At 40.1% G+C, this 12,345-nt stretch overlaps 1 protein-coding gene across 3 annotated transcripts in view; it reads right to left on the minus strand.

Annotated features, from left to right (window-relative positions):
* LOC110977126 (rho-related BTB domain-containing protein 1-like) overlaps nt 1-12,345 on the minus strand; it is a 48,270-nt gene that overhangs the window by 31,984 nt on the left and 3,941 nt on the right. Inside the window, exon 2 of one of the 3 annotated variants that reach the window (XM_022230970.2) lies at nt 1,567-1,779. The exons of 1 other annotated variant lie outside the window; for it this stretch is intronic. The gene's annotated coding sequence lies outside the window, so the exon portion shown is untranslated. Of the gene's footprint in view, nt 1-280; nt 464-1,566; nt 1,780-12,345 lie in introns of those variants that run through there. One more of the 3 variants, XM_022230972.2, reaches the window with a different exon arrangement.

A 12,345-nucleotide genomic window follows, 5' to 3' on the forward strand; every position in this document is an offset into this window, starting at 1 on the left:
CGACTTTCAGCCAACACACATACATTAGGGTATAGTAAATTTCAAAAAAGCTTGAATTTTAAGTTCTGAATAGGCTAGAATGATGTCCTGGCGATATTTACATGTAAGACCTACCGCGTTAAAAAAAAATTTCAACTTTGCCCAACCTAAAAATAGATTCAAAATTCACTATACCCTAATGTACATGTACATTAGGCAATCGTTTTTATTCAGTTTTGTTCCAGTATCCAGAGAATATCAAGAGCACAAGTACATGTACATTTACAGGCATGACTCTCACCACTTCCAGCTCGGAGGACGGCAGGTCAACGTCAGCCTCAGGCCGTACGGCGAAAGGTACTGAAACTGTCAGTGCAATGAATACCTGCCCATACCTTGCTGCATCACAACAAACGGCACACACTCCAGTAGACAGTGCACGTAGCTACAGAGCCCTTTAGTCATGCGGTGTGCAGTTCGGCGACGCACCACTGACAGCCAGGTGTGCCATGAGGTATCTGTTAACTCTCGGGGGAAAACCGCTGCACAGGATGTTAAGGTTTAAGGGGCTGGGGCAGCGGAGAACGAGGCCTGCGTCATGAAATGTTTATTCCACGGAATGTTTACTCCATTTTGTACGAGTAGTCAGTGAGTCAGACTGGGCCAGCCCATTTAAATGGTTCATCACATTGGCAGGTGCGACAAAGGAGACTTGTCTTCTCTTAAAATGTCAATTTTGATTGTAATAAAAACTAATAAATAATCTTAATGAAAAAAAAACAACCAAACTTGGAAACAGTACATGTATTTTCATACAAGAGCATTAAAATGTACACGTGTACGATACATTTGGCAGCTAGTATCTGTGGATTTTTGCCTTGGGCAAATGTGTTTATCCGGTAGGCACAGTCCTTCAATGTGAAGAAAGTCATGGACATCAGACTCCACCCATACTGCACCGGGGTACTTCCTTACAAAAATCCCCCCAGAGCCATGTATCAGAGAAGAAAGGTGACTGACTGGTGGTAAACTGATGAACCGTTGACCGCACAATCAACCAGTCTTGCAGCACCAGTGACATATGATGAAGATCTACATGTACAGCTATCGCAACCGCAAGATGCTATCCAAGATATTACTAAGAATGATTTGCCATTTGCTGTAAGTACGGTACTGTTTGTTGTGAGAGGGACCCTAATGAGTTGGACTCCTTGGACTGAATTTTCAACAGCAATGAGAGAAACTAGGGACGATGATATTTGTAGTCCACAAAAAAACTGAGTATGGAACGTTCTGGACCCTGAGTTTGTTCAAAAGGAGGTACAGCTCTATGGGTTGCAATGGGGAAAAATACTCATTTAGTACTGTCTAGCAGACTGAAAAACCATTAACAGATGAGGGTCCAATTGGAAGCATTTCATGGCAATTTTTAATTTTCTGACAATTTTCATCCCCTTTTCCTCTTTTCTATACCTTTTTCTTCTTTTTCTCCCGCAAGTTTCCCAGAGTGCAACGTCAATGATTCTGTAACTTTTTTAGTTGCTAGAGATAAATATATGATTTAACACAATTTCTGTTTGTACTTACCCTCAGACAGCTGGATAAAACTCACAGCACCGTCCAAACTTATCGTAAAAAGACTTAGCAGAAACACTCCAGTAGTGCTTTCCACTTTTCAGAATTTAACATTGCGGCAGACAAAGATTTCGCCTCCAACCCAGTGGCAGACAGAAAGCCAGAATCTTGTCTACCTTGCTACGTGCATCACTGCAGGTTTCCCTGACCACTGAACTGCCCCGTCTGGAAGTAAGGAAGGAAGATCGGGTTGTCAGAAGTTAGACCTCAACCCTCCCCCCCTGGATCCCCTTTCAGTGTTTATCAACAAAGACCCAGCCCACTGAGTCACCCCGCCGGTGACCTTGGCATCCAGCCAAAGGAACTGGGTCCAACACCACCCCCTCCCTACCCTGATCGAACCTCAATCCCCTGTCACCGCTTAGCTCCAAGCAGTGACTCAGGGAAAAGATCCCCCCTCCTGTCCCGACAGGATACATTCAGCAAGTACCCTTCCCTGAATCATATGCTTTTCTCTCTTTTTTTCCCCCCCAGAAATTTTTTCCAAGGGTTGGAGCCTCGGATGTGATGAAATTTGACAATTTCCTGTAGCAGCCAGTACAATAGTGTTCAGGGAATGACAGCTGACTTGTCCACCAAAAAATCGACTCCTGTCAAAAGTTCTGCCTTTGGGTAGCCCTTTTCGCTATTGATTGGTTTACATGACCAGAGCACTGGTGCAAAAGGAAAAAAGAGAGAAGAAAAGAAAAGAAATAGGAACAAGGGATGAAAACACCTAAGAAGGTTGGGGAAAACAAATTTTGCACAGAGGAAAGAAAAAGATGCAGATGGGTGGCTAACAAATTCTGCACAGAGGAAAGAAAAAGATGCTGGTGGGTAGCAATCCACCATGAGAGCATTGCAAATAGGCCTTCCATGTGAGAGTCTTCCAAGTGCAAGAGTGGCATTGGAAGGTCAAAAGGTCACATACTCTCCAAGCAATCACATCTGGATGTTAATTATATCCATCTCCCAGTAGTGTAAGCTAAAGGGTAAAATACGTACACCTGTGGGCATACATGTACCCTACATGTACTTCCCCTTGGCAATGTCATGTGAGGCTACATGTAGGATTCTTTTATGACACACCATGTTCTACCTGTTCATGTATGCATGGGTTTTTGTCAATTAATTGCCTTTTTTGTTGATGTAAAGGGCGGGGCCACAAAATAAAACAAACAGGTCCCAAATCAATTCAGGACAGTAAACAAATGTAAGGTCAGGCTCCTGGTGTCCTTGGAGCTAGTGCACAAAGGGCATGTTTTGGGGGCGATTATTAGTGCTGAAATGGCACAAGATAAATATTTCAATTTCTTCCTGCATATACATGTACATGTACATGTATCGGTATGGTACATACATGTACATTACATGGGCTGGTACATGCACATACTGACATCAGAACACACTGCCAACAGAGTGCAAAATACTTCAAACTAATAGTTCACCCATTAGAATCAATAATGCTTTAAGTCATGAAGGAGGGTGGAGTTGGGGTAAAGTACATGTGGGTAATTTTAGAAATTAGGGGTTCAGAAGTGTGATATTTTCCTGTTCCTGTTACGGTATGTACATCTGACCTTTGTTATTTGACATGGAAATACCACTGAAATTGATTTAAAATTACATGTATTATTGCTGGTTCGGCATGTACAATGTACATATGTAACTTGCATTAAATTCATCGCTTTTAGAAATTAGAAAATGTGTTCTGAACTTACAAAATCCTACATGTATGTCATGTGAGCCAGGGACACAACACAAATTTGGACCCTTAATTTCTGGAATAACCCATGTACTAGTACAATATGTACCGTTACCTATCATACGGCTCTGTAAGTGAATACATGTACACGTACATGTACATGTCCAGTCTACAGTATATACTGTACTGAAATGAACACCTGAATTGTACCTATACACCTTGTTTGATTTAAAAAAAACAAAAAAACCTGCTGTTTTGACCAACTTCAATACTGTGTTGAGCTCTCACTCAAGCTACATGTACATACATGGGTACGATTGAACATACACATACATGTACATGTATGTACTGCTACATTCAGGATTTGAATTCTAGAATTTCTAAGTCAGGCCAGCGGGTGGGGATTATGAGCTTGACCATCTGGAGCCTGAACCTTAATCCTCCTCTATTAAACTTTTAAAGTTTACAAGCGACCCAACACTCATTTATTCCCTTTCATCCATGTAAACCATAAATGTACCTTTTGGGATGAAAAAGTGAAAGTACATGTACATGTACATGAGAGTTAATAATTCACAAACAATTCCCAAGGATTTTACTCATCAGTTTCGCCTCATGTTTCGTGAAACATTCCTATAGCATTATCAATGGTCTATGTGCCTCATATACACTGTACACGGTACTTAAAACCTCAATACATGGCAATTGACATGCATGTGTAATGAGCATCTTTTAAAAGTCACCCATGTCATGGCCTCTCATGCTCAGGTACTGGTATGTAACTTAATTCACCTGTAGAGTATATAACTTCTACCGTACCGTGAGGAAAACATCTTCCACTCAAATTGAATGCAAGAGTTCACATTGAATTCCACTGCAGTACACACATGTACATTTACTCTATGGATTAATTATATTGAGAAAGCATTCATGCACTGCAATTCCAAACCATCAGAATTAAATCGCTGAGCCACTACCTGCAACAACTACTCACATTTGTATTGTCTCACCAGACACAGGAAAACAACTTTCTAAAAAAAAAAGAAAAAAACCCTCTCTGAGAGAGATTAGTTTGGACACACCTTGGCGCGTAATGCAGACCAGCACTACATGTATCATACTGTACATGTACATGTACCTTACAACATACATGGACCTCCCCTTGAATAAGGTCAATTCATAGGAGCATACTGGGGTAGGGAAAATTTGAACCAAGTTAAAATGTCCCCACAACCTTTTCGGTCCCCACAAAATACATACGTACAGTTAGTTGAAAAGTTGAGAGTACAATGTACCGGTACATGTATGTCCCCACAACTTCGGTGCGGGAGTATGAGTACATGTACATGTACAGTGTGTGACCTCGTGGACTATTTCACTCCATCAGTCACTATAACAATTGCTGTCCTTTCCTGACCTCAACCAGGATCTTACTTGATCTCTTTGAACATATACGTACAAATGTACATGTACATGGATCATTCTATTTATGTGGGGTCCAACTTGGGACATTTCTTTGACCCTGTTACACCTGACTTGTATTTAACAAGGGATACTTACATGTACATGTACCAGTACGTACTTGTACATCATCGAAATTGACTTTTAACTGTTCTTACCGGTACATGTACTGGTACATGTACCTGGCTGGTAATTTGAATTATTTGATTGGAAATTAAAGATTATGCACTTAACATAATATTTGAAAAAACACCCTCGTTTACGAGATTGATCTTACCTACTTGCTAAATTCTGCCATTGGTCAACATTCTCTTCTCATGAACAAAGATGAATACCTGAACCGGTATATTCACAGTTTTAACACAAAATATGATCACAGACACACTTTCCTTCCACATGTACATTGTACCTGTACAGTATGTACATGTACATGTGCAATGCAGTGCTCCCTACTGGTACGTACAGTACACGTACTTGGTACTTGTCACTCTTTCAAAGAAATTGTTGGTTTTCTTCCCAGAAAACTAAATGTACATATACATGTGCACAGAAAAGAAGTAAAGAAAAAATACATGTGCCAGTACATCTACCGGTACATGTAATGTACGTACATGACATGAATACTTGTGCATGTATTGATGCTGGCACGTTTGACGTCATTAGCAACAAAGAGTACTTGTTACTCAAGCCATTTGATTCCTAAATGTAAAAGGTCCTGTAACTGATGTTACTGATTTGGCAGTAGTTACATGTACGTACATTAGGAAACGACCCAATTACAATTACAGTAGAGTACCTCTTTCCCAATAACGACAATCGCAATGAAGATGGCTCAGGGACTAAAACAAGCTGACAGAATGGAATGAAGTATATCGGTGATAATCCAGGCGACGAGATGGCATCCCTGTTTACAATCAACAAGCAGCCTCTTCACGTCGTAATGAATAAGTAAAGGTGAATGAAATTGACTGGAATTGCACCATAGTTTACGAGGGAGCACCCGACCGGCCACATGCGTCATCAACATGTTTGTGGGGAGGATGGAGAAGAGAGATGAGGAGAATGGAAAGGGACAGGGGAGAGAACTACATGTAAGGAGATGTTACTGCAACAATTGCCTAAGCACAATTCTACATGTACTGGTAGATGAGAAATTTGTCATCATTGCACTTGTCAGTGAAAAAAAAATGTACATAACGGTCTCCCATGAATTTATTCACTGGCTGTCTCTGATAATGACGAGGCTTGGTGTGTCTTGCACAAAGCCCAACGAATCAAACTCTACCCTGGATCCCCTACATGTACATGTATGTACATGCACGTTACTCATGTACCCCGGTAACTTTCTGTGCAAAAGCAAGAATTCGCCCCCGTCAGGTAATTACATGTATGCCTGCTTGTGTGTATTACAATCCAATGGATCCTTGTTGACTGCTCAGATCTGCAAGCATGTACATGTACCGTAAATGCATGGTCCATGAATTTATGTACACATACATATACCAGACCTGCCGAGTTTCATAAATTCCAATGCGTGAGATTGTTTTGTCTGATTGAAACCCACGTCCATTATAATGCATAATCATATCGTGACGTCATAATTTAAATAAAATATTCATGGTGACATCATCAAAACCAAATGAAAGTTAATGCATGAAATGCTTGGGATCTCTTAGGGCTTGTTAAAATTCTTTTTCAAAAATCGCAAAACTAAATCACGTTGCGATGTTTTCAACTGTGTCGTGAAAATGACGTTTTCTAGTTAACATTTACACAAAATGTCAATGACAAAATTTGGAAAAAGTTTGAGTGCATGGCCCATGTACTACATTCTACAGCGCCCGTTCACAATTGGAACGGAAAATTTATAGCGCGGCAGTACAGCATGCGTTGCCTATCTATTTATGCTGTATCCGGATCTGTTGTTTAGACCTACATGTAGGTCTAGGTCTTCACTCTACGCGAAGACGCTGAGAAAATAGACCTAGCCAAAGCTCTAGAAGCCAGTTTCGGAGACGGCCTGCGCGTGATGTGAGTCATCAGTAGTGCATAGTCGTTAGTCAAGGCGCGCGTGGCAACTACAGTAGCTCCACCCGTGTACTCAGGACACACACAATTCACGAGCTTTGCCACTCGCTCTGCACAGCCTGTCTTCCTCATGTGTGCGCCATGTGTCCAGGTGAGCCTTGACTGAAGGCTAATACTGTAATACAGTGCAATGCGCGTGTACAGTACAGTACAGAGAAAGCAAATTGATGCAGGCGACTGACCTTGTTGTCCAATGCGTGAGTTTTTGTGAATTATCGTCATCATTTGCAGAATGCGTGAGATTTTGAGCTTGATGCAAGTGAACGTGAGACTTGGTCAAAATGCCTGTGTCACACGCCTAATGCGTGAGACTTGGCAGGTATGCATATACTGTACATGTACGTACCGTACAATGACGAATCCTATACATGTATGTATCTCTGTGTTGTGTGTATGGTACACATGTAGCAGTACATGTATATTGACATGTACACGTGTAAAGTGTATGGTAAAATGTAAGCATACTGTACAATCCAGGTACATGTAATTCTTAAAATGTACTGTAAAGATCAGTGTTGGAGGTCTCGAGGCCCGCCTCGGCCTAAAGACTGGCCTTGAGGCCAGGACTCAATACTCTTACTTTGTTGAGAGAAATATAAAAATTGAACTTTGCAACACCTGCCAAACAAGAGGTACATGTACATGTATGCAATTATGCCCATTTGGATTTGTTTACCAGGTTGTTCACAATGTTAAACTGAAAGTAGGCCCAACTAATCAATGAAACACAACACTTGTTTTGTTGTTTGTTTTGGTAGTTTTTCTTAGACAAAATAATTGGGGCTATTGTCATGTCATGTATACAACAGTTTCTTGTGGATCTAGGTGAATCCAACAGTACCAAAAATACATACATGTGCATGTTGTTACATTAAACGTGTATACATACATGTATGTGTAATAACTGGCCTTGGCCTCAAAGGCTGTAACCTCAGCCTTAAATGGCCTTGGCTTTGCAGACCCCAGACTCTGACTCAGCCTTGGTCTCAGAGGCTGTGGACTCAACTCCAACACTGACAAAGATACTTTTAAAGCTTTTAAAGCTAAATCTTCAAGCTTTCTTCACGTCCTCATCTCATCATCCAATCGCACATACTTTTTTTCTGGGGGGGAAGGAGATTTAAATGTCAAATTTACTGGTAGCATGTATCGGTACTTGTATGATACGAAACTGTTTTTCAGAGAGGGGAAAACATTGTGTGGACATGTGTAAGTCCACACAATGCCATCATACCCTACATTATGTGGACTTCTTTTGTGCAGAGGTCCACGCAACATGTACGTGTATGTATGCCATGCCTGCACAACCTGCACTATACGAAAAGTGACAACGCACACAAAATTCCTTCTGAAGTCCTCTTATGCATTCACTGTAACTTACTGAGGTCTCTAGTAAATTGCCCGGTACCTTTTTTCCTCCTCGCCGTTCTTCCCGGAAATGGATTAGATGCAGGACGACTACCGGTAAGTTGTAGTATAAGGAAGAATTCACAACACATTCCTGAGGAACAGCACTGTCACTGAGCTTGCCAATCAAACATTTTCATCGTTACAAGTCAGGACCTACTGGTATTTGATTTATGTGGTACAGCCACTGGATTGCAGGAACAAGGATGGCTAATTAAATTCCCCCAGCGGCAAGAATGTCCCCATTTGTCCACCGACATGGAAGCCCCAAACAGGCAAGGCCAGGTTACAAAAATAAATCAGATTGCAAAGGCGAAGGTAAACATGCATGTCAAGCATCCTTCTAAGTACCAGAAGCAACAAATTTCATTTTCTGTGGTCTATCACATACACTGTACATATGCATACATCTTCCCAGGCTAAGTGTACCATACCGGTACAGGTACTGGTATGAGCTAGGCTACAGAACATGGAATTCCACTAGGGCTGAGTCAATTCGAATAATTCACTATTCGAATATTCGACCTTCATTTTGATTGAATATCCGAACATTCGGTCCCACCGACCAGCAGATCGTTGATGAACACACCATATACAAAATTAGTTTCAATGACACAAAATTGTACATGTACAATATGATCAATATAATAGCTTCTCACATCTAGGAGTATCTCCAGTGATTTACACGTATCAAGACTGAAGAGATGAACAAGACTTCTTGCCCTGTTGAAAATTTCTATTCCTTTTAAATTGTTTAATGAATAGTTTACGGTACTTTTTAATCATTGTAAGATTTCTGATGCTTTTCATTTGAATCTGCTTGAAACAAGCTTCCATACTTTTTGCTCATTTAAAACAAAGGAAAATTTTCCCATCTTTTCAGGACTTTTGCATTTGAGCATTCAAATTTGAAAAATAATATTCAAATATTTGACAATTGATCGAATACTCTGTTATTTGGATATTCAGCACAGCCCTAATGTCCACTTACTAAAGGCAGGTTGCAATGAACAGCCAAACAAGGCAGACAACAAGGCCCAATCCAGTACTGAATACATGAATCAGCTTTGCCCATCACAAGGCCATGGGTGAAAAAGCATAATGCACAGTCCACATAACTACCTGTACCCTACGCTTTCTGTGTGCCGTGAATATGTGATGCTGAAACTTACGCATTTTTTTTTACGAGGAAGTCAACTGCTCTGTGTGTTTTATTCCTCCATGGTTTAACACTTAAATTTATACATACATGTAGTGGGTTTGCAAACGTTGATGTACAAGATGTCTGTAGTTCAAAAGTTAGATTTTAAAAATAAATTTTAAAAATAACTTTTCTTAAAGGGATTGAAGTAACCCACGGGACTGCACTGCAGTCAAAACATACACGCGTAAAGGGTACGTACTGTACATGTACATGTATGCGTCACACTCATGTGCACAGAAATACATGTACATGTATGCGTCACACTCATGTGCACAGAAATACATATACATGTATGTGAGCAAAAACTTGGCCAACAAATGTAACATACACTGTGCAAACTGACATTTGTTCAAGACTGCATCACAGCCATCAGTAAATATGCAGCATCCTTGCTACATGTACATGTACCATAGGATTCCGCATATGTACATTGATTGGGGGGCTTGTACAGTACTGGGGGTAGATTTTAAAATCACTGTCCACGTACTGTACATGTATGGTCCTGTAACAAACACATACACGCGCATGTATAATTTGTAAATTATTTTCAAATCGTCATTGGTTCTACCGTAACTTGTATGGTCTCCATGAGTGCAGAGGTGTACACATATACATGTGCGTCATTACAAAAGTGATTCTGTAATTGTAGTAATGTGTCTGTTTAGGTGGTAGAATACTTAATAGAAACTACTGTAATTATGAACAGGCCTTGCTTTTATTGGACTTGGAGTCGTTGAGTGAAAGAAGGAAAAACTTGTGTTCTAACTGTTCTAAAAACTTATTGTTTGAACAAGTTCTCTGACTGGTTCCCAAAATCTAGTAATGTCATTTCATGACTTTAAGATAATTGTTCATTTTCGACAACCATCAAGGCACTACAGCTAGAATTAATAACAGTCCCATCCAATACTTGACCAGATTGTTGAATGATGCACTCAAGGTTTGATCTTCCTTTAGACAGCAGCCTGTATCAAAGACACGATTTATAAATTGATGTCCAGTACCCATATTAATATAATATAATACGGGCGTTTCATTATAGCACGCCACCAAGAGGTTTCAATGCGTTGGCCAATCACAATGTGCAAAATCTGTCGACCCAATGCGCATTTGGAAAGGGTTGGCAGGTTTTCACGCGTTGTGATTGGCCAACGCGTTGCAAACTCTTGGAGGCGGGCTATTGTGAATTGCCCGTATTCGCATTGTATGTCAATTTTCTCTCTTTGTACATTTTTACTGTTAGGGTTTTTTATTCACGGACCTTTTTTAATATTTTATAGTGCTTTCGTATGTGTCCTATACAATCTGCATTTTTAAATGTATTCAATTATATTTGTCATGTAACCACTTCATAATTCAACCTTCGGGTCGCAATCAAGTGGAAATAACCTGAATTATAATAAAATAAAAAACTTGAGTGAGTACCATGTACCGTTTTTCCTCAACTGATACCGGTACAAAACTCCGCTTCTTGTATATGTGCATGTACATGTAATGTACCAGAAACACCCACTTTGCTGAATGCATGACACTGTTTTTACAAATAGTCAAGGCTGATCAATATTTAGCAATTTCCTAAACTACAAATCTATATATACACCGGTACCATAGATTTGCAGTTACACATCATTTGATTTGAGCAGCCACTGTAAGACAACAACCCCAGCGGACACATGACCTCACTTTCAGGTCAGACCTTAGTGCCCTGGGAGACTAGAGGTTGCCCATTGTGTGGGCGAGTGCTCCTGATGCCTATGACTGAGTCTTTGTTTGGCACTGACAATATCAGGGACCCTGTTTTTATATATCAAAGAGGGTATTTATACCTCTCCCCACTACAAATGCAACAGGGCTTTTGATGAACTGATGTCAACAAAGCCATTGACAGTCATTTGGGTCAGGAACAGATCACTGGTGAAAAGAAAGTTCTAGGTTATAAATTCCCCCTTGCCTCCCACAACAGCATTGAAGAAACAAAGGTCATTGATAAAAATCAGGAAGGGACCCATTGAAAAGCCTCATCCTCTCAAAGGAAATACATGTAGAAGCACAAATGAAACCTCCATAGCCACTCAGGCTGTTTGCCCTTGGATCCTCAGATCACTTGAATTATTTTTCTCTCTCTGATACTGTGCGGTACCTGTTGTAATGTACCTGCAGGAACGGGAAAGGAATGGCTGTGTAGGGCCTATAGATATAATTTCCTGTTTTTCACGTTATTCGAGAAAGCATGATTCTCCTCAAATATTAATTTGATTGAAGGTCTAATATTTTTCTCAGATGGACATGTAATACATGTGTACACCGGATCACAAGTATGCACACACACCTACATGTAAAGGTCTGATCATAAATTTCTTGGAATGGGCCAAAAAATGCATGAAAAAAACTGGAACATGGCACCAATCAAAATTATAAAGAGGTTCTGCCATTAAATTTGCAAAGTTTCCACAGCTCAAAAAAAAATCTGCACTGATCACACAATGTTTTTCAGTAATTTGGGGGGTAAACTCCCATTTCTTTGCCGATGGCATACATTTGTGAAAAATTCTCAGTAACTGCATGAAAAAAAAATGCAGTTTCTGGTCTTCCAGACCATATCGTCCCTATCAGGGCTCTGCACTACAAAACTCAAGGTCAAAATTGGTTGAATCTTAAAGGCTGTTCTGTCTTAACTTGAATTAAAATGGTATAATAATAGAGATACACGTACATGTAATAACACAAACTGACAAACCTACATGTACGTGTAAAGTTAATGTACATTGTACATGTAGCTGCATCAAGCTTTAAAATAGGGATGGAATTTTGCATTTAATTTGATAAATGTTTGGCAGAACTTTAATGTACTGTTTAAACATTTGCCAGGACTTTACAAAGACCGTCC

The sequence above is a fragment of the Acanthaster planci genome, linkage group LG13, assembly GCF_054643075.1.
Source record: "Acanthaster planci isolate LZ-2023a linkage group LG13, COTS_SCS, whole genome shotgun sequence".
NCBI lineage: Eukaryota > Metazoa > Echinodermata > Asteroidea > Valvatida > Acanthasteridae > Acanthaster > Acanthaster planci.